General features: G+C 55.0%; 1 long non-coding RNA gene across 1 annotated transcript in view; it reads left to right on the top strand.

Moving 5' to 3' along the window:
* Positions 1-3,089: 3,089 nt before the first annotated feature.
* LOC144379956 (uncharacterized) overlaps positions 3,090-22,000 on the top strand; it is an 85,637-nt gene continuing 66,726 nt past the window's right edge. The window contains exon 1 of the long non-coding RNA XR_013443565.1: positions 3,090-15,926. This is a non-coding gene — a long non-coding RNA (uncharacterized LOC144379956). The remainder of the gene's footprint in view (positions 15,927-22,000) is intronic.

Below are 22,000 nucleotides of genomic sequence, written 5' to 3'. Positions count from 1 at the left end.
CTCCCTGTGGGCTGCAGTGAGGAAAATTGCTCTGTCTTCTCCTTGGATCTCACACGTGCATTCGGATGTCAGCTTCCTGAGATATGCCCGCGGTGGCTTTGGGCTGAATGAAAAAGGTTGACTTTTTAGGTTCCTCTAATAGTCAAATGCAGCCTGGAGACCCTTCCGCAAAAAAAAAAAAAAAAAAAAAAAAAAAAAAAAGTACATGAAATTCTTGTATCCATGCAACAGTATCAAGTGATGCATCAGTTACTTACTCACCCGGTATTTACTAAGCACCTACTGTGTGCTACGGGAACTGTTGCAGACCCTGGAGACGGCGAGTAAATATGGCGTGCCTGCTCTCAGGGATGCTGCATCTACTCGGCTGGGGGGTTAACATCAAAGTAAATTTCAGATTGTCGTAAGTTGTAGAAAGGCTGATAAAACAGGTTACAGAAGAGACAAAGACTGAGTCCATATTGAACACTTCGGCCATTTCACCTAAAGAAAAAAAGTCTGGATTTCTATCTTCCTTTGAAAATAGATGCTTTGGTGAAATGGGGCTTATGACCCAACTTGGCCCTCATTGGGAACAGTGGATTTGCCACCTCCAAGCAGGACACCCAGATTGTCTCCCTGACTCAGAGTTGCGGTCTGTGCCATCACTTCCCCAGAACAGAGAAATAGTGCTCCCTGGTCATGTCTCTGCCCAAAAGTGAAAAAAGCAAATGTAGGCAGAGGGAAGTTTAGGGAAAAGTCTATTGCTTTATGAAAGAGAGAACAGCCGCGTGTGTCTCCCAGGAAAACACAGAACGTTGTTGTCTAACAAACAGGACTTCACACAGCCCGCATGTAATGTGGTCTCTGTGCCCAGAATTCAAGAAAGAAGAAGCGATTGGAGAGTCCTGACAAAATGCTTTTTCAGCAGGGTGCCTTCTAAATGTGAATAAGGTGCACCCGCCTGCCTCCTCATTTCTGCCCCCGCGGGGTCCCTGGAGCCAGTGAGGTTCCTACCTGCTAAGGCCAGACCCCCAGGCAGCAGGAACCAGGTTCCTCCGTGCCCCGTCCCCTCATCCCCTCCGTGCCCCGGACGTGGCCGACAAACCATCTGTCGTCAGGCGTGTTGGGCTGGAGGGCCGCCTTCACGGTCACCCACACTGGGGCCTGGGGCAACAGAAATGTCCCGTCTCACAGTCTGGAGGCTGGAAGTGCAAGATTAGCAGTCGGCAGGGTCCGTTCCTTCCGAGGTTCCAGGCCTCTCTCCAGCTCCTGGTGATTTGCGGGCCGCCTTTGACGCTCCCTGGCTTGTAGAAGCTTCAGCCCCACCTCTGCCCTCATGTTCACACGGCCTTTCCACACTCGGCATGTGTGTCTGTCCAAATTCTCCCTTTTATCAGGACACCAGGCCTGTTGGAGTGGGGGCCCACCCTACTCCATATGACCTCATCTTAACTAATGGCATCTGCAAGGACCCCAGTTCCAAATAAGGTCCCATCTACTACTGAGAGGACTTCAACACATGAATTTGGGGGAGGACATTTCGACCCATAATGCTGACCTGGCCTGAGGTCTGGGCAGCTGACTGCAACACAAGCCAACCCAGCCCCGGGCAGGGCCCACCGCGTTTCCGAGAACATGTTTCCCAGAGGGAAACAGATACATGCTCCCTCACGCTCCCAGGATGTGCTGGCCCAGCCCCGGCTGGTAAAGGCTTCTGTAGACGCGTTCGTGGAAGCCCGGCAGGCTTGCGTCACAAGCCACAGCTACACCAAACCTGTCGCCTGCAAATCGTCACGACCCAGGCCTTGCTCACCGGTGTCTCCCTCCAGGCCTGGAGCTCACCTGGGGCTGAGTCCCCACCCAACCCACAGGGACTCAGAGTGGACGGTTTCCAACAGGAAGATCAGGAGACTTTTGCTGTAAGAGGGGATCTGGTCCTGCCATGCAGTTGACCCCACTGCTCTTCCCTGACCTTTTCCAGCACCCCCACACTGGAGCTGTAAGTACAGGACTCCAGGAAATCGAGGGCCAGACTGAGGAAGGGAGAGCAAGCCCCCTGCGCAGGTAACCCCTGTGAGTGCACGGTAGAGACCCACCGTTCTCTGGCTGGGTCCCCCTGCAGGTCCCTGGGGCCACGCGCTCTCTGTCACTGCCTTTCTGGCTCGTCCAGACTCTGGATTTCTCAAGACTGCTTTTCTCTGATGTTCAATCAAGTCTGATCCGCCGGTTAGGCTAATGGGCTCAAAGCACCATGGTCCATGTTTGGTTTATACCTTTAAAAGCTCCTGCTTGTTGGACTTTGCTCCCCTTGCGTCCAGAGCATTTCATGGCTCTTAGATGAATCTACTAAGTAGACAGTCGATGTTTGCTAAGTGAAAATTAACAGGGTGACCTTTTTAAAACATAAATCATGTCACTCTCAGCTTAAAACCTTCCAGTGACGCCCACGCATCCTCCAATGGGGTCCGGAGTCCAGACCGTGGCCCACAGCCCAGAGTGATGTGGCCCCGGCCGTCGCCCCGCCCCACCCTCATCCCGCCTCCGCCCCGATCTCCCACTGATTCCCAGACTCGCGGGTCTCCTTCCGTCTGTTCCTCCCCTAAAACAGGCTCATCCGCACCTCAGAGCCTCTGCCCTTGTTGGCTGTCCTCATCATTTGGGTCCCAGCCCCAACGACGTCCCTTCCTGCTCTGATGACCTTAGAGCAGCTCCCCTCCCTCCCCGCCTGCCCCTCCCCTCTCAAATCCCCTCTTCTACCCTTAGTGGCTCTCGGAGCACTCTGGAGCTGTGCTTTCTAAGTATTTTCTTTCTTGCCTGTTGTGTGTCTTCCCTCGTAGAATACACTTCCAGAAGAGTAAGGACTTGGTCCGACCTGTTCTCGGCTGTATACCCCGTGACTGGAGCCATGCTTAGCAAGAGTCAGCAGCCAATGAGCATTTTTGGATGGATGGATGGGGAGGATGGATGGGTGGATGGGGGGGATGGATGGATGGATGGGGGGATGGATGGGTGGATGGATGGATGGATAGATGGATGGGGGGGATGGATGGATGGATGGGGGGATGGATGGCGAGGATGATTGATGGATGGGTGGGTGGGTGGATGGACAGATGGACAGATGATTGGATGTTTGGATGGATGGATGGGCAGACAGATGGACAATGAATGCTTTACAGAGCAGGGGTAATAAAGGCATCATCTAATAAATTAAGTTGGTCACCCAGTGGGAACCAGGAAGCCGACCTGCTGCCAGGGGGATTTTAAAACGGCATCTAACTGCCGCACCGTACGGCTGTGATACCAGCATCCCCCCCGGGCCACTAGGCAAGTCCAATCTGGTCACTTTAAGGGAGGGGACACTAAGTCAGATGCAATCCCTGCCCTGAAGAGACACACAGACAGTAACACCTCTCCTCGTCTCTTGCTGGTCTACCCTGAAGGTCTGAGCTGCTGGGCGCGGAGCGCGGCAGGAGTTCAATACCCCCCCTTCCAGATGCAGCCCAGCGTTCTGCCCGCCGTGCTGCCCGCAGCCGGTGTCCACAGAGTCCGCTGACAGGCACACCCTCCCCACGGACGGGAAGGGACTCCCTTCTTCTCTAGGCCCCCGCCCCGTACCCGGGCACGTTTGGGCCCACGGGAGGTGGGCAGGCCCAGCCTGCCTCGCGGCGCACTTGGGGCCACGTGAGGCGCACTGACAAGGCCTGCAAACGGTCATGACAAGTGCGCTCCCCGTGGGGGCTGTGAAGACCACGTGTGAGTCCCCCATCCTCTCTCCTCCTGCCGTGGTGACGCAGAAGCCCCAGGCAGGCACGCGGCTCCAGTCAGAGCAGCCTGGCCCCCCCAGCGCCCACCCACACACGCCCCCCTTGACGCGGAACAGAGCCGTGTTCCGTTACACCCCTGCTCTTACGGTTTATTACGGGAGCAGCGAGCTGATTGATAGGATCTGTTAATACACGATGTTCCTTAGATGCTGCTTGGTTTGTTGAGCGGCTGGGTTCCTGGGAGCAGACCTTTGTGCTGAGGAGCGCGGAGGGGGCGGAGGGGACCGGGTTCCTGCCGAAGGAGGCCCTTTCAGGGGTCTGCCTGGCTCCGGAGCCCCTGCGGGCTCGGCCTGGAAGAGTAGAGCGGGGCACCACCTACAGCCGTCTCTGGAGGCCGAATCTCGAATCCCACAGCGGCTGGAGGCAAACCCGGGGAGCCCTTGCCTGTCTCTCGTTGCCGCCGTGAGCTGCTCAGTCAGCCGAGAGCAGCTCCGCTTTGCTGTCTGTGACAGGGTCACCCTAGAGCCCGCCTCTCCCCAGAGGTGCCTGTGCTGCCCGCTTGTCCCTTCCCACCTGCCCTTCGGAGCCGCGTGGACGCCGGGCTGCAGGTGCCGTCCCCCTGCTCAGCCGGGGAAGCCGAGGTCAGGGGACGGGGCGAGGCTGTCCCGCGGCTCCGGACGTGGGCCGGCTTCCAGGCTCAGCCTCAGCTGCTCAGAGGAGAGCCGAAGCTGCCGAAGCCCCCTGGGCTCCCTTGGGAGCGTTTGCGGCCTTCTGTGGTGCCGATGGGCCCTGTGACAGAGCCAGGGGACTGACACAAGTCCCTTCACGGCCCCTCGCCCCCCACCGCACACCCTGGGGCTCCGTTTCAGCACCTGCGATACAGAGAGAATGTCACTTGGCCCGGGCACCCCTTGGAAAGCCTCTGCAAGTGGTGGAGCTCGGCTCGCCCCCCAGTTCTAGCAACAGAGCAGTGGCTCTGCCTGAGAGACCCTCCGTGGACCCCAACTCCGGTGGTTTGGTTGCTGCCCCTGCTGCTCTTTGAGGACACCCCCCTTTGCACACCTGCAGCTCAGAAGCTGTCACTGCGGGTCGCCCCTTCCCCGGGACCCCCGCCAAGCCCCGCGGCTCGGTCTGTGCTCTCCGCTGCACTACGCGGACTCTGCCACGGCCCGGGAGGCTGTCGCACGCGCAGACCGGCCTGCCGCGTTAGGATGGCTGCCGTGGCCCCATAAGGACATCCACGGGACCTTCACCCAGCCGCAAGCTCTTCTTGCTGTGGACGCAGAGGGGGCTGTTAGAACAAGAACGTCGGTAGCGCGTGATGAAGGAGGCAGACGTGAACTGGGCATGGGGGCCCTTGGGGACTCAGGGCCCCGGGGGGCATCCTTGTTGGCTGTGAGCCTGGCACCCTCTCCCTTCCAGCCCAGTGGGTCTACAGGGCAGCCGGAGTGATCGAAGGTCTCCAGCCAGCCATGTATTTGAACCTCGTGCCCATCGACCAAAACAGATCATGCTTTTTAGCCTTAGAAGGGGAAGGGGGTGCTACCCCCCAGAAGAGAGGGACACCGGTCCAAGTGGGAATTTTATCCCTTCCCAGAATGTAGAGAGTCCTGGAAGATGAGATCCTCATTCATCTTTTAGCCCCTTCCTTTTCCCCACAATCTTAGGAAAATATAAACCCGAGAATATCAAGTCACTAGATTAAGCTAAAAATCCCACTGATATTTCAAAATACTCATTGCTGCCAAAGGACCCACCCATTTCCACTATTTGGGGTGACTGTGGGCTTCCTCTGTCCTCAAGGGGCATGATGCTCATGTCCTCCCATCCGTCCATCCTTCCTGTGTGCTGGCACCTCTGGTGGCCCCATTCGCCGCCGCACGAGGTGGCCCTTGCAGCTCAGTGTGGATCGCTACGTCCCCAAGGGGCATTTTGCCAACCATGACTGTCATCTACAATTCACAGTAGGGAGGAGAGGCACCGGGCCTGGAGGCACCCCTGGGGCAGAGCTCAGCCACTGATAAGCAAGAAGACTTCCCAAATTACACTTTTTCCCCATGGATAAATAAACAAAATCTAAATCCTCCCAGTTTTAAAAGGCCTCAAGGAATATGCAAAACTCAGTGTTCTCCTTAAGGTATTTGAAAATAATTGTGGTTGAGAGAGAAAAAGAGAGTGAGCATGGGTTAAATATTGAGCCTGTGGCCCAAAGAATCCCCCAGTGGAGTTTCAGGGAACGCAGGGCTGACTCTCTCCTCGGAAACATACGGCAGCCAGATCACCGTGCGAAGCAGAGGGCATTTGCTTGCTGGGGCAGGATTCAACTTCAGGACAATCCCATTTGGAAAAACCATTGAGATGCTTAAAGAAGTCCACATTCCCCAAGGCTGGGTTCTCCTCCAGTAGGAGTGACCACCGCCCAAGCTAGTAATGTGTGTTCATGATTCACTGCTGCGTAGCAATCCCCCCCAAAACTTAGCAGGTTCCAACAATGTATATTTATTACTCATCACGCTTTCTGAGGGTCACACATCTGGGAGTGGTTCGCCGGGGGTTTGTGGCTTGGGGTCTCTTGGATCTCCGACTCCGGGGGAAGCTGGCTGCCATGCTGTGAGGTCACTCAAACAAACTTGAGCAGAGTTGAATGTTCAAGGACTTCAAACAAGCACTAACCTTCCAGAGAAGTGGGTGAGCCACCCCGAGGTGCATCATCCGGTTCCAGCCAAACTGTCCGATGCCTGCAGCCTCAGCCAGCATCTGATGGAAGGAAGCCATAGTGTGTTTCATGACCCAGCTGGGGAAGTCACATGCCACTGTTTCTGGTATTCTGGTTACACAGAGTGGTCGTATTTAGTATGGGAGGGAACCACATGAGGCCCTGAATACCTGGAGGTGAGAATCATTGGGGGCCATCTTGGAGATCACAACCTTCTCAGGTGGGCTCTCTCCAACTACCAACAAAATGGCCTTCTCCCTATTGATGAGCTTACATCCAACTGCTCAGAAAACCACTAAGAAAAGGGATTGTCTCTTTCCCAATGGTTCCGACAAAGATCCAGAACCGGAGTCATTGATCTGGCTTGAGTTAGGTGTCCATCCTTGAACCAGGGGATAATGAGAATCTTCCACTGGGCAGACTTTGACCCTATACCCACTCCTCAGCAATCCCCCCCCTCCAAATCCACATGATAGTCCTCATGGAAAATCTGGGTAAACTTTCTTATTTTCATAAAAAAGGGGAATGGATAGAGAACAGGAAAGATCAAACAATGTCAACTAAGGCTCTAGTTATTCCTAAAGAGAATAAAGAATTGGCCGCCCTGAAGTGCGGTGCTCAGCTCCTCGCCCTGCTTCTCACTCACCAGGCAGATCGATGAGCATCAGAGGTTAAACTTCGGGACCTTTCATGTGGGATGAAGGGGAGATGAGATTCCATTGCTGCCTCTCTGTGGCTATATGGAATATTCACAGCACAGTTGACTCTGTTCTGTTTCTTCCCAACTTCTGAGATGCTTTAAAGTATATGAAGGCTTTGAAAACAATCCCCAGCCTGTCTCAGTGCTCCTCAAATAACTGAGACATAATCAATGTGTGCACTTAAAATCTTCCATTTTTTGATGTATGATTGTACAAATAGCCTGAGCCATATGTGTCAATATATAGATCTTGGCAGGGAGGATCATCTGCTACCAGCAACTATTAAGCATATTGTGCCCCTGCTTGAGTGGATCTGAGCAACTTTATGTGGGAGGATGCAGATCGTGAGAGAGCCTCGTCTCAAGCTTCGGGTGCAGAGAGTCAAAGGGATTTTCTCAGTCGTGGCTTGTAAGTGACAGGCCTTGTCTCGTGATGCCCCACCCTGTTGGTTAGGGCTGCAGGATTATCCCAACCCCATTTCCTGTTGATACTCCAGATTACTGGGGGATTACCTCGGTTGTGTGCATTCTCGGTGGGACAGGAAAGGCAGGTGGCTGACCTTCTGTGCAGAAGTCAAAGGTCACCTGGATACTCCTTGACTCGGAGCCTTTGCATCACTGGTGGGTGCCCGGCCAGCAGGTGAGCTCACGTTCTAGGCTTGGTTCACCAGGTACATGCTCTCGCCAGCCATTAACTCTCAAACAAGGGACCCGAGGCCAGAAGAGGCAGGTGAAATGCATCCATTCCATTGAGAGATGCTCCACCCATTCGTCCCTGCTTGGGACCATTCCTGCTTCCCAGTCTCCAAAGCTACCCTGCTCCCTGCCTCTTTCCTCTGTCCCCAGTGCATTTGTGAGTTCCCTGTGGCCTTCCAGAAAATTATATTCCGCTTGTACGAATGAGAGTCCGTCTCTTGCCTGCAATCAAACACTCCATCTGAGAAAACTGGTCTTCCCATTATAGGCTTCCTGGTAATGACAGGGCATTTCTGTTCTCCTCGTATGGTATCCAGGCCAGAGTCGTTTGGGATCTCCGATGCCTTACGTTTTCATAAAGTCCCATATCAGGGTACAAGCTAAGCCTCCAGGAAAAAGAAGTGCAGACATGCATTACATGTTTCTCAACCTCAGCACTGTCAGTATTTTGGGGCTCAGTCATTCTTTTTTGGGCATTGCAGGATGTTTTGCTGTACCCCTGGCCTCTGCCCACTAGGTGCCTGTCGCAGCCCCCTCCAAACATTTCCCCCGTCCCGTGGGTGGTAACACTGCTTCTAGTAGAGAACCTTTCCTCTCCCAACTCAGAGCCCTTGCTCCAGCCCACAGGGAGAAGTAAAAGGCCGTGGGGAGGGGGGAAGCAATTTCCCTTCCGATGGACATGACCCTGGAGTTGTACATGTCTCTTCCACTCACACACCAGGAGCCTGGGCTCGTCACCAGGCCACCCTGAGCTGCGAGGGACACTGGGAAGGGTTACCAGGTGGGCCGCCGTGTGCCTGGCTCAAGTTTGGGGGATCCTTTTACTAAAAGAAAGGCAGGAAGAATGGATTCTGGGGACAATGGGTAATCTCTGTCCAGGCCCTGACTACCACCTCTCTGAAAGCCCATCTCATGGGGTCTTCCAAAGGCAAGTGCCAAGAAGACCCATGGATTAAAAGAGTCACCTTGGCTGGATACGTGTGGAGATGATTGTGTTACACACACACATACATACATATATGCACATGCATATATATATATCTTTATACACACACATATACATACATATGTGTATGTATGTATGTATTTTATTGTGCTCCCCAGAGGCAGGGGAACCCGGAACAGGCAGAGGTTGTAAGAAGAGTCGCTGGGCATTCCCTCTCAGCGGAGAAGCCCGCCCTCCCCACTGCGGAGACGGCTACGGGCTAGGAGCAAGGGCTGGGGGGCCACGGGGATGGGGGCCTCGGCTGCTGCAACCACTGCCCAGCTTCACAGAAGAAGAGCACCGGCTTCGGGGTCACACGGTCCCTGGTTGGAACCTCCACTCTGCTACTTCCCAGCTCTGTGTCCGTGTTCCCCTCCCGTCTCTGAGTCTCAATCGCCTTAGGTGGAAGGCGGGGGTGGTGATTACACGCAGCGTAGGCTAGAGAGGGGAGTGGGGAGGGAGGCGCGTCGCCCCGCTGTAGTAAGTGCTCAGTAAACGGGAGTCCCCATCCCTGTATGTGCAGATCTGTCTTCCGTGGAGGTCGAGGAGTGCATTACAGCCCTGGGCCGCGTCAGCAGTTCCTAAAATCTACTCGGAGAGCGTTTACGACATAGACTGAAAGGCCCAAGAAATGTCAGGTTGGTGGATGTGGGGCAGGGCCTGGGTTTCCCCCCATTTGATTCTGATATATAGCTGGGTTTGGGAAGCAGCCTTCCAGCTCTGGGATTTTATATTCCAACTCTTTAACTTCCCTCTCTGCCCGTTTATTTTCACACCACAATCCCCAGTGCCTGTGACTTCTCTGTTGTTAATAAGCCTTTACGACTCCCCACCGTCCTTCCTCCTTCCAGACCTGATCAATAACTTTCCTCTCAGCATTTGGCATTCCCATGCACACGCTGGGCCGGTTCCCAAGGTCAGAGATGGGCAAGGAATTTTCTTCTTAAATGCTAGCGCTGGCCCTTCCTAGGGGCTGGATTCAGGATGCTCTGCAGTATTGAACCATCCGGCAGAGGTCTGATTGAGGGCAGCCCTGTGCTCTGCGCGTGTGGGAGCTGCACGCGGTGCAGCGGGGTCGGGAAGCCCATGCCAACGGCTGCAGAGGTGCGCTGAGCACACGCATCTGGGGCAGACGCGGCCACTGGCCCCGGCAGTGCTGCCTCTGATGACGAGCTTCCAGGAGCAGGATGCAAGGAGCTCTGTTCTTGTTTGGGGCCTGCACGTAGTCATCTAGATACCTTCGCAAAGGATGCCCCCCAGCCCCAATAAAAGAGATTTCCTCTTCAAAGCACGCTAGACAATTGCTCCTACAAGTGGACCTGCACGTTTGCACGAGGACAGATGGAGGCTCGCAGCTATTTCTTGCAGAGCTCTTGGCAGCGACAGAACCCTGGAAGCAACCGAAACGTCTGTCGATAGGGAACTGGCTGAAGTATCCATGGGGCTCCCTGGAGATGGGACCAGCTTCTCAGGCCTGGAGGAGTCAGTACAGGTCTCCGAGGCCCTTGAGGGCAGGCCGGGCTCCCCAGGCCTTCTGTAGACCCAGAAGTGTCTCCAGGCTCCTGGGTCAGTTACCCTGCTGTGCGCCCCACTGATTACCTAAAGGGGCTCGGGTCCTTCTCCATGTGCATGGCATCTCCAATCTGACTTTGTAGTCCCGGCTATCAAGAGGTGGGGTGTATGCCCCCAGCCCCCCTTGGAACTTGGGCTGGTCTTGTCGTTGGGTGGAGGTGACACCGTGCCAGTTCTACCCCAGCTCCCGAGAGCCCTGCTCCTGGTCACCCTCTGGAACCTTCTGCCTCTGGACAAACAGGCCCAGGCCACCCTGCTGGGGAATGAGTCATGGATGCAGTAGCGACAATGGCATGGTCCTAGCCAAAGCCCTGGACACTGGTCACAATCAGCAACGTCAGTCTGACAGCTGAAACAATAGTAAACACAGCCACGACCAGAAGGAGTGTGCAGCCAATGCACAGATTCGTGAGCTAAATGAATACTTATTAATTTAAGCCATAGGCCCCATGGTTATGTAGGGTCCATGGGTTATATTGGGCCCACGGTGTCCTTGGGAGTGTGATGGTGCCCGGGGAACGGATGGGCCATGGGGCCACCAGAGCCATCAGAGGGGGTGCTGTCATTGTGGTTGGCTTTGGAAAAGGCAATCTGGTTGTTGGCTGAGCTGCGCACCCCCTAGTTCACCAGCATGAGGTCACGCTGGCAGGAGCGGCCACACCATGTCTCACACCAGGGACAGCTCTATGTAATGGGGTTTATGTAAAGCATGTTAAGAGATGAAGACTATCCCCAGGACATGGGACACTATGTCCTGTTGTTAAGTCAAATGTGTACAAATATAAAGACTAGGTCAGATGCTTGCTCAATGGAAATCTGTATTACCGGGAGGATACATTAAGAAATTAGTAACTACATTTGACTCTGGAGGGAGTCAGAGGACAAAAGGCGGGGTGGGAAGGACATTTGTCTTCCTGACTTGCCATTTATTACCACGCTGGAGAAGCAGGGCAGCCAAGTGGTTTGAGGCAAGGCCTTGGAGCCAGAACGCCTGGGCCCAAATTCTGAGCTCCCTGATACTTGCCCAAGATCACACAGCCCGTAAGTAACTTACCCAGGATGTGCTCTGGAGCCTGCATTCTCTGCCCCCTTCTATGGATCCACATGGTGCACACACACACTCACACACACACGCTCGAGGTGACAAGCCGCCTTATATCTATGTAATGTCTGCTCCAGAGAAGACCCGCTCCTTTTAATTTCTTCCTTTTCTGTGTCTGTTTTCAAAGCATTCAGCTGTTTAGGCAAGGCTGTAACTTCTGGGTGATTCAGTTGAGTGCACCTGAGCTGAAAACAATGGATGTTCCTTGTGATTTATAGCCACAGATTAAATGTCCTGTGCAAAAAGTTATCATATTAATTGCGGCTCCTCAATCTGGTAACTGGGCTGGGCTGGTGATCATGCATTTATGACACTGAGGCTGAGCCCAGAGCTCACTCAGCTTGGTCGTTACCACAATAAGCTAGATGCAGATGAATAGACCTGTCTGCAGTGCTTATTAACTCACTGGAGAATAGATAAGGGTGGATGCGCTCATCTAGACGCAGGCCCTCCCATTTCAACCTCGCTCTGCAGTGGAGTCTGGGAGCAAGACGCTAACCCGCATTTCCAAATCTGCAAGGTGACGAGGTTGGCCAAGCTGAAAAAGGGGCAGCAAGGCATCGAGATGAACTTAAGTGGTCTGGTGAAGAACAGAGGCTGAGGCTTGGGGGAGAAGAAGGGAACAGTCTGATGCACTAATTTTATACGAGTCACAGATTCAGCAGTGAATGCAGAGGATGTATTTTCATGCGTGGTTTCCAGGGGTCTGGGCAGGGTGATACTCCATAAAGGTTCTTACTCCCCCAAGGGAAGTGGTGACAGGGTGTCAGGCCTGCCCAGGGCTGCGGGAAGCCCCAGGTGGGGGTTTACCAAGTCTCCCACCTCCCCAGCTATGTTACTCCAAAAGTACCCCATGACCACCTCTCCTGATTTCAAAAACTGCTTCGAGTACACCACAGCTCCTCAATTGCACGTGCCACGTTGAGTAAAAGATTACATATTTTACCATGTTGTCTGTAAGTTACATGAAAATGACAAAGCAAGACAGGTGCAGAGCTGTGCTCTGTGTCATGGTGTCTTCGGACAGAAGGAATCTAAATTCCATAAGGCTTGAGAGGGACCAGGCACAACAGGTTTACACAGGGACCCACACAGAGGGAACACGGCCACCGGATTACCGTTAAAATCAGCAAATGCCAACCCCGTTGTTTCCAAATTAATAATGTGTCCGGTCTGTGGCGCCATCTAAAGTGGTAGGACACCATGGAGCATGATACCATGGACAGCAGGGAAATGGGATTGCTGTCAGCCGCTCTGTTTGGAGAGGCTGCCGAGGGGCCCCCCAGTAACTGTTTTACTTAATAATTAGTATATTTATATAATTTTATAACTTACAAGACATAATAAGTTACTTAGAGCAATTCCTAGCATGTGGCAAGGACTCAATGAATTTGCTGAGCATGGCCTTCTCATCTTCAGCCCCAGGATGTTTTTAAGATCTCTGCAACTTTTTCCATGAGGCAAAACAAATGACATTTTCTTCTAAGTAGTTTGTTGGGTATGGTTGGTAACCAAGAGGTTATAGGGAACAGAAACTGACCCATTACTGGGAAGATCTCAGGGTTCACAGAATAAAGGGAATGAATGAGCAGAAACCAAGGGGATGACAGAGCGCTAGATATGGGGTGTCACAGCAAAGGTCACAGAAGCACTGGTGTTCCTGCCACGGGGGTGATCCCGGCGGCCCTGCATCCTGCACCTGCTGCTAAAGAATCGGAATTCCTGGAGAAAGAGGCAGGTGGCCGACCCCTCGGTGTCAGACAGAGCACCTCAGTCTCCCACATGCAGACCCACACCCAGGGAGGCTTCCCGCAAAGGATCTCAGTGCCGCCACCTGAAAACGCCAAGCGCCCACCACGGTGGGAACCAGCTTCTGAGCAACGCTCTTCTGGAAGATGACATTTCCCACAGGCGGTCCCCCCACAGATCCAGGAAGCCTTCAATCCCAAGAACCTATCTTCTGCTATCTGGTGGAATCCAAAGCAAAAACTTGGACTTGGAAAGCGTGGTGATTCTTCTCCCACCTTCCCATTCCTTCTTGGTTCCTGGACTCAAAGAATTACCGACACTGAACAGAGTGGTGAGGCTGCCTGTTGTTACGGGGCACCTTCCGACTCACCCCTCCATCCGAGTCCGCTGCTTGTGCCTCGAACGCACTGGAGTGGTTGTAAAAAAACAAAGAACAAAAAAGCAGGAATGAGCTCTTGCATTACTCACTTCATTTATTTTGATACAATATTTGGAGCTACTTCATTAAATCTGCTTAGAGTGTCCTGCCATCTTTCCCTCTGCCAACGTCTGTTTGACACAGATAATATAACACACAAAGGGTGAGAAAAGTTTCCTGAGAAAGGAACAGAAATTATTTAACTTGATTTATGGATTGGGGTGAGATTTTTTTTTCCTTTTCTCCCCTCAAAGGACCCAAATAGCATGAAACATTTCATTAGTGAACATATCACTGCATTTGGTAACTAAATGGCTGAAGCAATTAAGCTGTTGTTCGCCCAGATGAAAGAGACACGGTTTGGCTTTGTTTTTCCTTTTTTTTTTCCTTTGGAGGAAGCCGATTTCTCCAGGTACAGCCAGCTCTGAGAGCAGAAATGCTAAACAGGCAGCACAAGAGTGTGTACTTGTAACTTTCATCACTGTGAGAGACAGGGATCTTCAAGTCCTCGGCGACCTTGCTTTTGCATCTAACAGAGCAGCCGCAAGACGAGTGGCTGTCTTACTCAGGAAGTGTTGCTTTTTGACAGCTGATGAATTTGTCATCTGTCGCAGAGAGATGCTAGGTGAACAGGATTTTAAGAAACGGTCGTCAAATTCAATTAGATTTAAAGGACCAGAGCCCCAGTTTCATGATGGGAAATCTGAGGGCCAAATAAAACAACAGAGCCCAATGTAAGAAGGTGAGTTGAAATGACAGAATGTCAGAATTCCGAACCCGGTGCTCATCCCATTAGACACGCTGGTTCCAAAACTATCCAGAGAATATACAGAGAAGGAAGACAAGGTAAACCAGAAACCAGCGTGTTTTAATGCTGACTTTTCCAGCCTTCAGGACAGGAGAAGATTCTGTGAGAGTGGGAGGGTGTACGCCTGCGGCTGGGGCTGCTCTTCAGCTGGTGTGGCCAGTCGAGTTGTCCCTGTTGCTGACTGCCACGTCCTCTCTGATTGGTCGGTGTTATACGAGTCATTAAATATTTTTAATACAACCCCTGTGTCCATCAAGAGAAGGTAGGTCAAAAGAAGGTCTAACGGTCATGTGCTGTTTTGCTGTTCACCCATTTTTGGGGGGGTAGCAGCATCCTGAATCTGCTTTGGAAGCTTCGTTTCCTCTTTAGGATGCAGGTGGAGCTGTCAATCAAGACAGCCGGCTCCACCCCCAAGGGATCCCCACAGGTGCCCCACGTTCCTGCGACCAAGCCCGGTTCTGCTGCCTTGTTCTTCCCCATCCAGCCCAAGTCCAGATTTTCAGCCTGGTTTTCTATTTTGTGAGATACCCCACAACCTTCTAAAAAAGTCCATTCCTCCTTAAGCTGGTCAAAATCATCCTCTGTCACCGACGACCAAAGAACGTGGGAAGAACCCCCGAAGATGCGTCCCCTGATCCTCTAGAGACCGTCTAAATCAGTCCGTGAGATGATCACAAATCACACTGATGGAATTCGCTGTCTGCAGAACGCTTCCCGGAAGCAACGCTTCCCGGAAGCAACCCTTCCCGGAAAACACAGCTCGGAGGGAAGTTACTGATGAGAGGCGGGTGCCTCTGTGCGTCCCCGGAGCCGTGCACCGGGCAGAAACTTCTGGAACTCTGGGGCGCCTCCGATGTTATGAAGGTCCGTGGAAGATTCACGTTGCCTCTGACGAGTGTGGACCTCAGAGAAGAGCGGCCTCCGAGCCCGCGGGCGGATGGGGGGTTCGCAGAACCGGGCGGGAGAGCGGGGCTGTCTCTCTGCAGGCCTGGCCACCCAGAGGCACCCGTCTGCCCAGCTCTGCCCCAGCCCGGGCTGCGGGACCCAGAGGGCAGAGTTCCCAGGGCTGGCGTCACCCAGACGCGACCTTCCTCAGTGCGTCGGCTCAGCCGGCCCCAGACACAGCGTCCCTCGAGTCGCCTCTTCCAGCGCAGCGCTCCGGCCTAACACAGCGAAGCTCCTCCTCTTCCGGGCCCTTCTGGTTAAAGTGCAGAGCTTGAGCCTCATTGGCTCCTGACTGGGTCATGTGTCCATCCCTGAACCAATCACAATGGCCCTGAGGATGCCATCTTCTGATTGGCTGGGCGGGAATCACATGACCTTTGGAGCCTGGCTCCCGTGTGGAAGGAAAGTTCCCGAAAGGAGGACGGGGCTGCTGTGACCGACACGAGGGGTAGAGTCCCCTGTCCGCTGGCCTCTCCGCACAGCTGGAAGGTAGGTCCCCGGCTCGTTTACTCAGCTGAATGGAAGACTTCCTGTAGCTTGCAGACCCCAGCGTCATGCTGCCCGCCGTGAAATGTTACCATTTCCCTGCAGCTGCCCCGCGGGGCTGACGGGTGTTCACCCTTCCCCGTGGAAGGCTCTTCGTGCCCAGCTTGTCCCTCTGCGTGGCTGTCCGAAGACACGGATCCCACCTCTGGGGCAGAGTTCTCACCTGCCTGGTGGCCTTGCCCCAGACACCCGGCGCTTCCAGGAGTCCCGTCTTACCGACCTGCTCTCCTGCGGGTGACCGGGCGCCGCCAAGGGCCCCTCCTCCGGGTGACCGGACGCCACAGAGGGCCCTCCTCCGGGTGACCGGGCGCCGCCGAGACCTCCCCCTCCTGGTGACCGGGCGCCGCCGAGACCTCCCCCTCCGGGTGACCGGGCGCCGCCGAGACCTCCCCCTCCGGGTGACCGGGCGCCACAGAGGGCCCTCCTCCGGGTGACCGGGCGCCGCCGAGACCTCCCCCTCCTGGTGACCGGGCGCCGCCGAGACCTCCCCCTCCTGGTGACCGGGCGCCGCCGAGACCTCCCCCTCCGGGTGACCGGGCGCCGCCGAGACCTCCCCCTCCTGGTGACCGGGCGCCGCCGAGACCTCCCCCTCCGGGTGACCGGGCGCCGCCGAGACCTCCCCCTCCTGGTGACCGGGCGCCGTCGAGAGCCCCTCCTCCGGGTGACCGGGCGCCGCCGAGACCTCCCCCTCCGGGTGACCGGGCGCCGCGGAGACCTCCCCCTCCTGGTGACCGGGCGCCGCCGAGACCTCCCCCTCCGGGTGACCGGGCGCCGCCGAGACCTCCCCCTCCGGGTGACCGGGCGCCGCCGAGACCTCCCCCTCCTGGTGACCGGGCGCCGCCGAGACCTCCCCCTCCGGGTGACCGGGCGCCGCCGAGACCTCCCCCTCCGGGTGACCGGGCGCCGCCGAGACCTCCCCCTCCTGGTGACCGGGTGCCGTCGAGAGCCCCTCCTCCGGGTGACCGGGCGCCGCCGAGACCTCCCCCTCCGGGTGACCGGGCGCCGCCGAGACCTCCCCCTCCGGGTGACCGGGCGCCGCCGAGACCTCCCCCTCCGGGTGACCGGGCGCCGTCGAGCCCCCCCACCCCGGGTGACCGGGCGCCGCCGAGACCTCCCCCTCCGGGTGACCGGGCGCCGCCGAGACCTACCCCTCCGGGTGACCGGGCGCCGCCGAGACCTCCCCCTCCGGGTGACCGGGCGCCGCCGAGACCTCCCCCTCCGGGTGACCGGGCGCCGTCGAGAGCCCCCCCATCCCGGGTGACTGGGCGCCACGGAGGGCCCCCCTCCTCTGAGTGACCCGGTGCCGCCGAGGCCCAGAAGGGTCGAGGGCCATAAACACTTACTTACAAAGCACCCATCACAGTCTGAGATTGTGACTTTTTCTTGTCCCCAGCCACGTGTGCTGCATTCAGTGTAGACCAGACAGCCAAAGGGCGGATGGTGAGGGTGGACATCTGGGTCACCGTTGCCAGGTGTGCGTAGGTTTAGCCGGGTAGGAGGCCACCTCCTCACAGCTCCCTTGTGCACAAGGTCGTGCTCGAGCGGGGTGCTGTGCAAACAGGAGCTACACTCACTCCCACCTTGCTTCTCACAGTTCCAGCAGGCAGCGTTACTTCTTTTAGGTGTATGCCCTCAAGAGGCGGCTCTGGGCATTAGGCCCAAACGTGAGCCTTGGTAATCTGACACTTCCATTCTCAGGACCAGAACGGGGACAAGGGGGCTGCAGGCAAGGTTCATTCCCTCTGTCTGTTCTCAGTCCAGAGACAGGGCCATGGCTCCTGGTGGGAGGATGCCTCAGTGGCCCCGTCAGCACTACTATCTCATGCAGCCCCATCCTCCCATTCATTCACCGTCTTGCTCACTCATTCATCAAGCTCTCAATCTTGCCAACTACATGCCATGATCAGAATCAAATATAGAGGCTTACTGTCGAATGAAAAAGACCAATAATTACAATCTAGGGCTTTTCACATCCCTCACAGAGCCTATTAGCTTCCTGGGGCTGCTGTAACAAATGCCACAAACCGAGCAGCTTCAAACAATAAAAATGTGCTCTCTTGCCCTTGTGGAGGCAGCGAGTCTGAAATCAGGATGTGGGCAGTGCCCTGTCCTCACCAAGGCTCTAGGGGAGAACACGTCCTGCCTCTTCCATCTCCTGGTGGGCTCAGGCGTTCCTCTGCCTCTGTCTTCACAGGGCCTCCTTTCCCAGTGTCTCTCTGCCACTCCTTTTCTTGTAAAGACACTAGTCCTTGGATTTAGGCTCTAAATTCAGCGTGACTTCTTGAGATCCTTAACTAATTGCATCTATGAAGACCGTATTTCCAAATAAGGTCGCATCTGAGGTTCTGAGTAAACACAACTTTGGGGGGACCTATTTGTCCCACTGCAGATAGAGAGCACTGGGGGGGTGAAGAGCAGGACCCACCTAAGAAGCGTTCTTCCGTGTTCTGGGTGGCATTAGAGCTCAAAGAAAAGCAACGTGCCGGAGGTTCTGCCAGACCAACTAAAATCTGGCACCTTGAATCAAAACAGCTTTTCTGACAATGTCTTCCCCTGGTGCCGTGCAGTAAGGAGGGGATGTGTGTGCACGTGTGCTCCTGGACGTGTGCGTGCCCGTGTATGAAGGGAAGTGTCGAGAAGCAGAGCAGCATGTCAGGGAGGACTGGGACTCCTTTAGAATTGGTGACTGTGCCAAGTGCTTTTCTTCACTCTCCGTTTGGGGGGAAATCTGAGCACACCTGCCCTTGCAAGTGGCACGATACACAGCTCCAGATCATGCTTCTTGCCAGCGACCTCTTTACCGGCCTGATTCTGGAAATGAAACACCTAGCTGTGCTGGCTAATTATAACAGTGAGCTCAAGTAAAAGACCCATTGCGTGAAAGGGTGTGTTTGGAGCCAGCCCTCCCCAGCCCCTTCTCCCAGAACAGGGAGAGAGCTGTTAGCCTCTGCAGCCGAGAGCCGCCGGGCAAGCCTGTCACTCCTGCCGCTCCACTCCCGAGTCCTGCAGCAACATAAATTTGCAGCGTGACAGCCTGGAAAGCCTGCTGGCCTACGGCGGCCAGGACGCTTTCTCATTGCAATTGCTGTGTGGCCGTTCCTGTGTCTGAAGGGGCCCTGGGCTGAGTGACTGCAGGGCCATACCTCACACGTGCTCAGGGAGGCCCCAGGGTCGCTGCGCCGGCTAGAGGCTGTTTGTCCTCTGTGTGCACGCATGGTGGGCAGTCAGGAGGTCTGGGGGCTCTTTGTTATTCACTAGTTGGGGGAGGGGGCCTGGCCAGAGCAGATTGGGAGTGACAGGGCCCCTGCGAGTGCTCCACGATCGTGTTGTCCAGCAGTCAGACTCACACTTGTCTCTGCCCTTCTCCTGGCTCATGGTGGGGAGCTAGGTGGCAGTGTGGGACGCTGCCTGGTTCCCAGCATCAGAGAGCCAGAAGGCCAGGACCTACATGCAGAGTGGAATTGCTGTCCCTGGCAGGATGGGTGCAGAAAGCTGGGGGCTGTCTGCTTCCTGAGGGGCAAGTGTGTGGCCAACATCACCCACAGACGTGTTAGCCAGATCCATGACCCCCATGGGCCTGATTCAAGTGGAGGGAAGATTAGGTCTACTATGGTTCTCCTGCCTAAACCCCCTTGCTGCAGAAAGGTGGACCCTTAGGAATCAAGGCTCCTGCTGTGATCATCATGCCCCTGTTCATCCTACGCACTCAGATGCTCCCCGGGGCCGGGTGACAAGGAGCAGGTGCTGCCCAGAGCCACCAGAGGTCGCATGTAAAATAGGAGGCTGGTGTTGCCAGAGTTTTGCGGGGGCTAATAGGGAGTGGGAAAGTATCTGGAAACCAGGATTTAACATAAACTCTCCAATGTTTTAATACTGGCTCAATTTTTAAAAACATTCTGAAAACCATACCAAGTCAGCCTGGGCTCAGATGTGATCCGGAGGCTACCAGCTTGCTGCTTGTACTGTCCCCTGGCACCTCTCAGTCATAAGAAGGATAGATGACGTCAGCGCAGCCCACGCGAGGGGCTTTACAGACGGGGTGTCATGCAATTCGCTGGCAACCCCATGAGGTGCTTATTCATCCGCTCTTCAGATGCCCGTCCGTCACCTACTGCAGGCGGGGTGGGGTTCGCGGCATTGGGCCCAGCACCGCCAGCCTGAGCGCTCTTACGCGGCTCCCCTAGTAAAGGGTGAGGGAGGAGCACCCACCCAGCTGGAGGGAAGCAGTAAATGCACAAAGCCATTTCGGATCCCGCCCCTGGGTGATACATGAACGTCCCTGGGTGGACGGCCCTTTGGAGAAAGTGCTCAACGAGGTCGCCCCAGAGGATGCGACATGTGGGCCCCAGGGTCTGAGCAGAGATGGGCTCAGGGAGGCCCCAGGGTGGTTATACGGGAAAGGGGACCCCTCGGGCCAAGGTGCAGCGTGTCCAGGGGCTGGAGGAGGGCAGGAAACTGGGGCCCTGCCCGGGGCCACCTGGCTGTGACGGGGACGCTTCTAAGTGTGAGGAGGAGCTCGTGGTTGGGCCGGAGTCTTGTCTGCATCTTGTACAGGATGGCTCTGGAGGGCTGGGTGGGGTGTGGACCATGGAGGGGTGAAGGAGGAGGCCCGCTGGGAGAGAGGGGTGCTCCCCACTGCATCTGCAGTTTGCTGGTGTCCATACTAGGGACAGTGAGGACTTAAAAATCACTCCTCAAGGAAAGCAGAATGGACAGCCGTGGGTCCAGGCCCCATCCGAGGAAAGGACCAGCGGACACCCCAGTGTGGGGAGCCGTGACTCCTGGCGGCCAGCTGGAGGGGCAGGAGCAAGTTTCTCCTGATTCCCCCGTGGTCTTAAATTCCACTCTGAGCCATATGTTTTTCCCTGATCTGAACACCACAGACCTACACATTTCAAATCCCTAGCTCGTCATTAACCAACTGAAAAAATGTCACATCTTTCGACAACATCAATGACCTTTGAGGGGATGTTCTGGTTGTTAATAGCAGCTGGCGGCTGTGAAGAGCAGCTCCTCTCTCAGGACCGGTCGGGCCTCCGGCAAAGCTGCCAGACTGGGAGGCGTGGGCCACGTCTGTGGCTGGCTGCAGGTGCTTCTCAGTGCACAGCTCACAGCCCCGACTGATGGCAACCTGGGTGAGGTGGTTTCCTACACCTAAAAAAGCCCTCCAATTCAAATCCTCCTTCCCTCCATCTAGGTCACTAGATGCCACACATCCCTCCATTAGAAATTGCTTTTAGGGACGCCTGGGTGACTCAGGCCGTTAAGCACGTGACTTTTGATTTTGGCTGAGGTCATGATCTCAGGGTCATGAGATGGAGCCCCATGTCCAGCTCTGTGCTCAGCGGGGAGTCTGCTTGAGATTCTCCCTCTCTCTCTGCACCTCCTCCCCCCTAAAAAAAAAAAGAAATTGCTTTCAGTTAAGATGCTTTAGGTCTTAGGTGAATGCAGTATATTGCTAGAGGAAAGTGACTCTAATCCATTATTTTAGACATGGCTCAACATTACTCTGCAAGGTGGCACACCGGACTAGTTCATTTTCACTGGGGACTGGGGACAGTGGCAGGAAGGGAATGCCTTAGTTGACGTTCCAGTTATAAATGAGCATATAATTTTCCAGAAATGATAAGAGAGGCTTGCCGAAAAACTAGTGCGAAGAACCCCAAAGTAATGTAGGGACAATTAAATTCAGCAAATTCCCTGATACTTGTTCACAGGAAAAGAAACCGGTATGGGTGTAATGAAAAGCAAAGTGCTGGATTTCCCATACAGGGACAGCTGTGGGGGGATCCAGCACGGGGCCTCATGTGGGATTGGCAAGAATGATTCTGCAGAATTGAAAAAAGAGACTCAAACAGTTATTTGTACACCTGTGCTCCTAGGAGCATCATGCACAAGGGCAGAGAGGTGCAAACAAGCCAGGCGTCCATCGACAGATGAATGGATCAGCAAAATGTGGTCTGCAGCAACAACGGATGTTACTGATCCGCAAAAGGAAGTGAAGTATTGATACCATG

This window comes from Halichoerus grypus, chromosome 13 (genome assembly GCF_964656455.1).
Source record: "Halichoerus grypus chromosome 13, mHalGry1.hap1.1, whole genome shotgun sequence".
Taxonomy (NCBI): domain Eukaryota; kingdom Metazoa; phylum Chordata; class Mammalia; order Carnivora; family Phocidae; genus Halichoerus; species Halichoerus grypus.
Note: the sequence above shows the minus strand (reverse complement) of the source record. Positions and strands in the feature narration are given on the sequence as shown.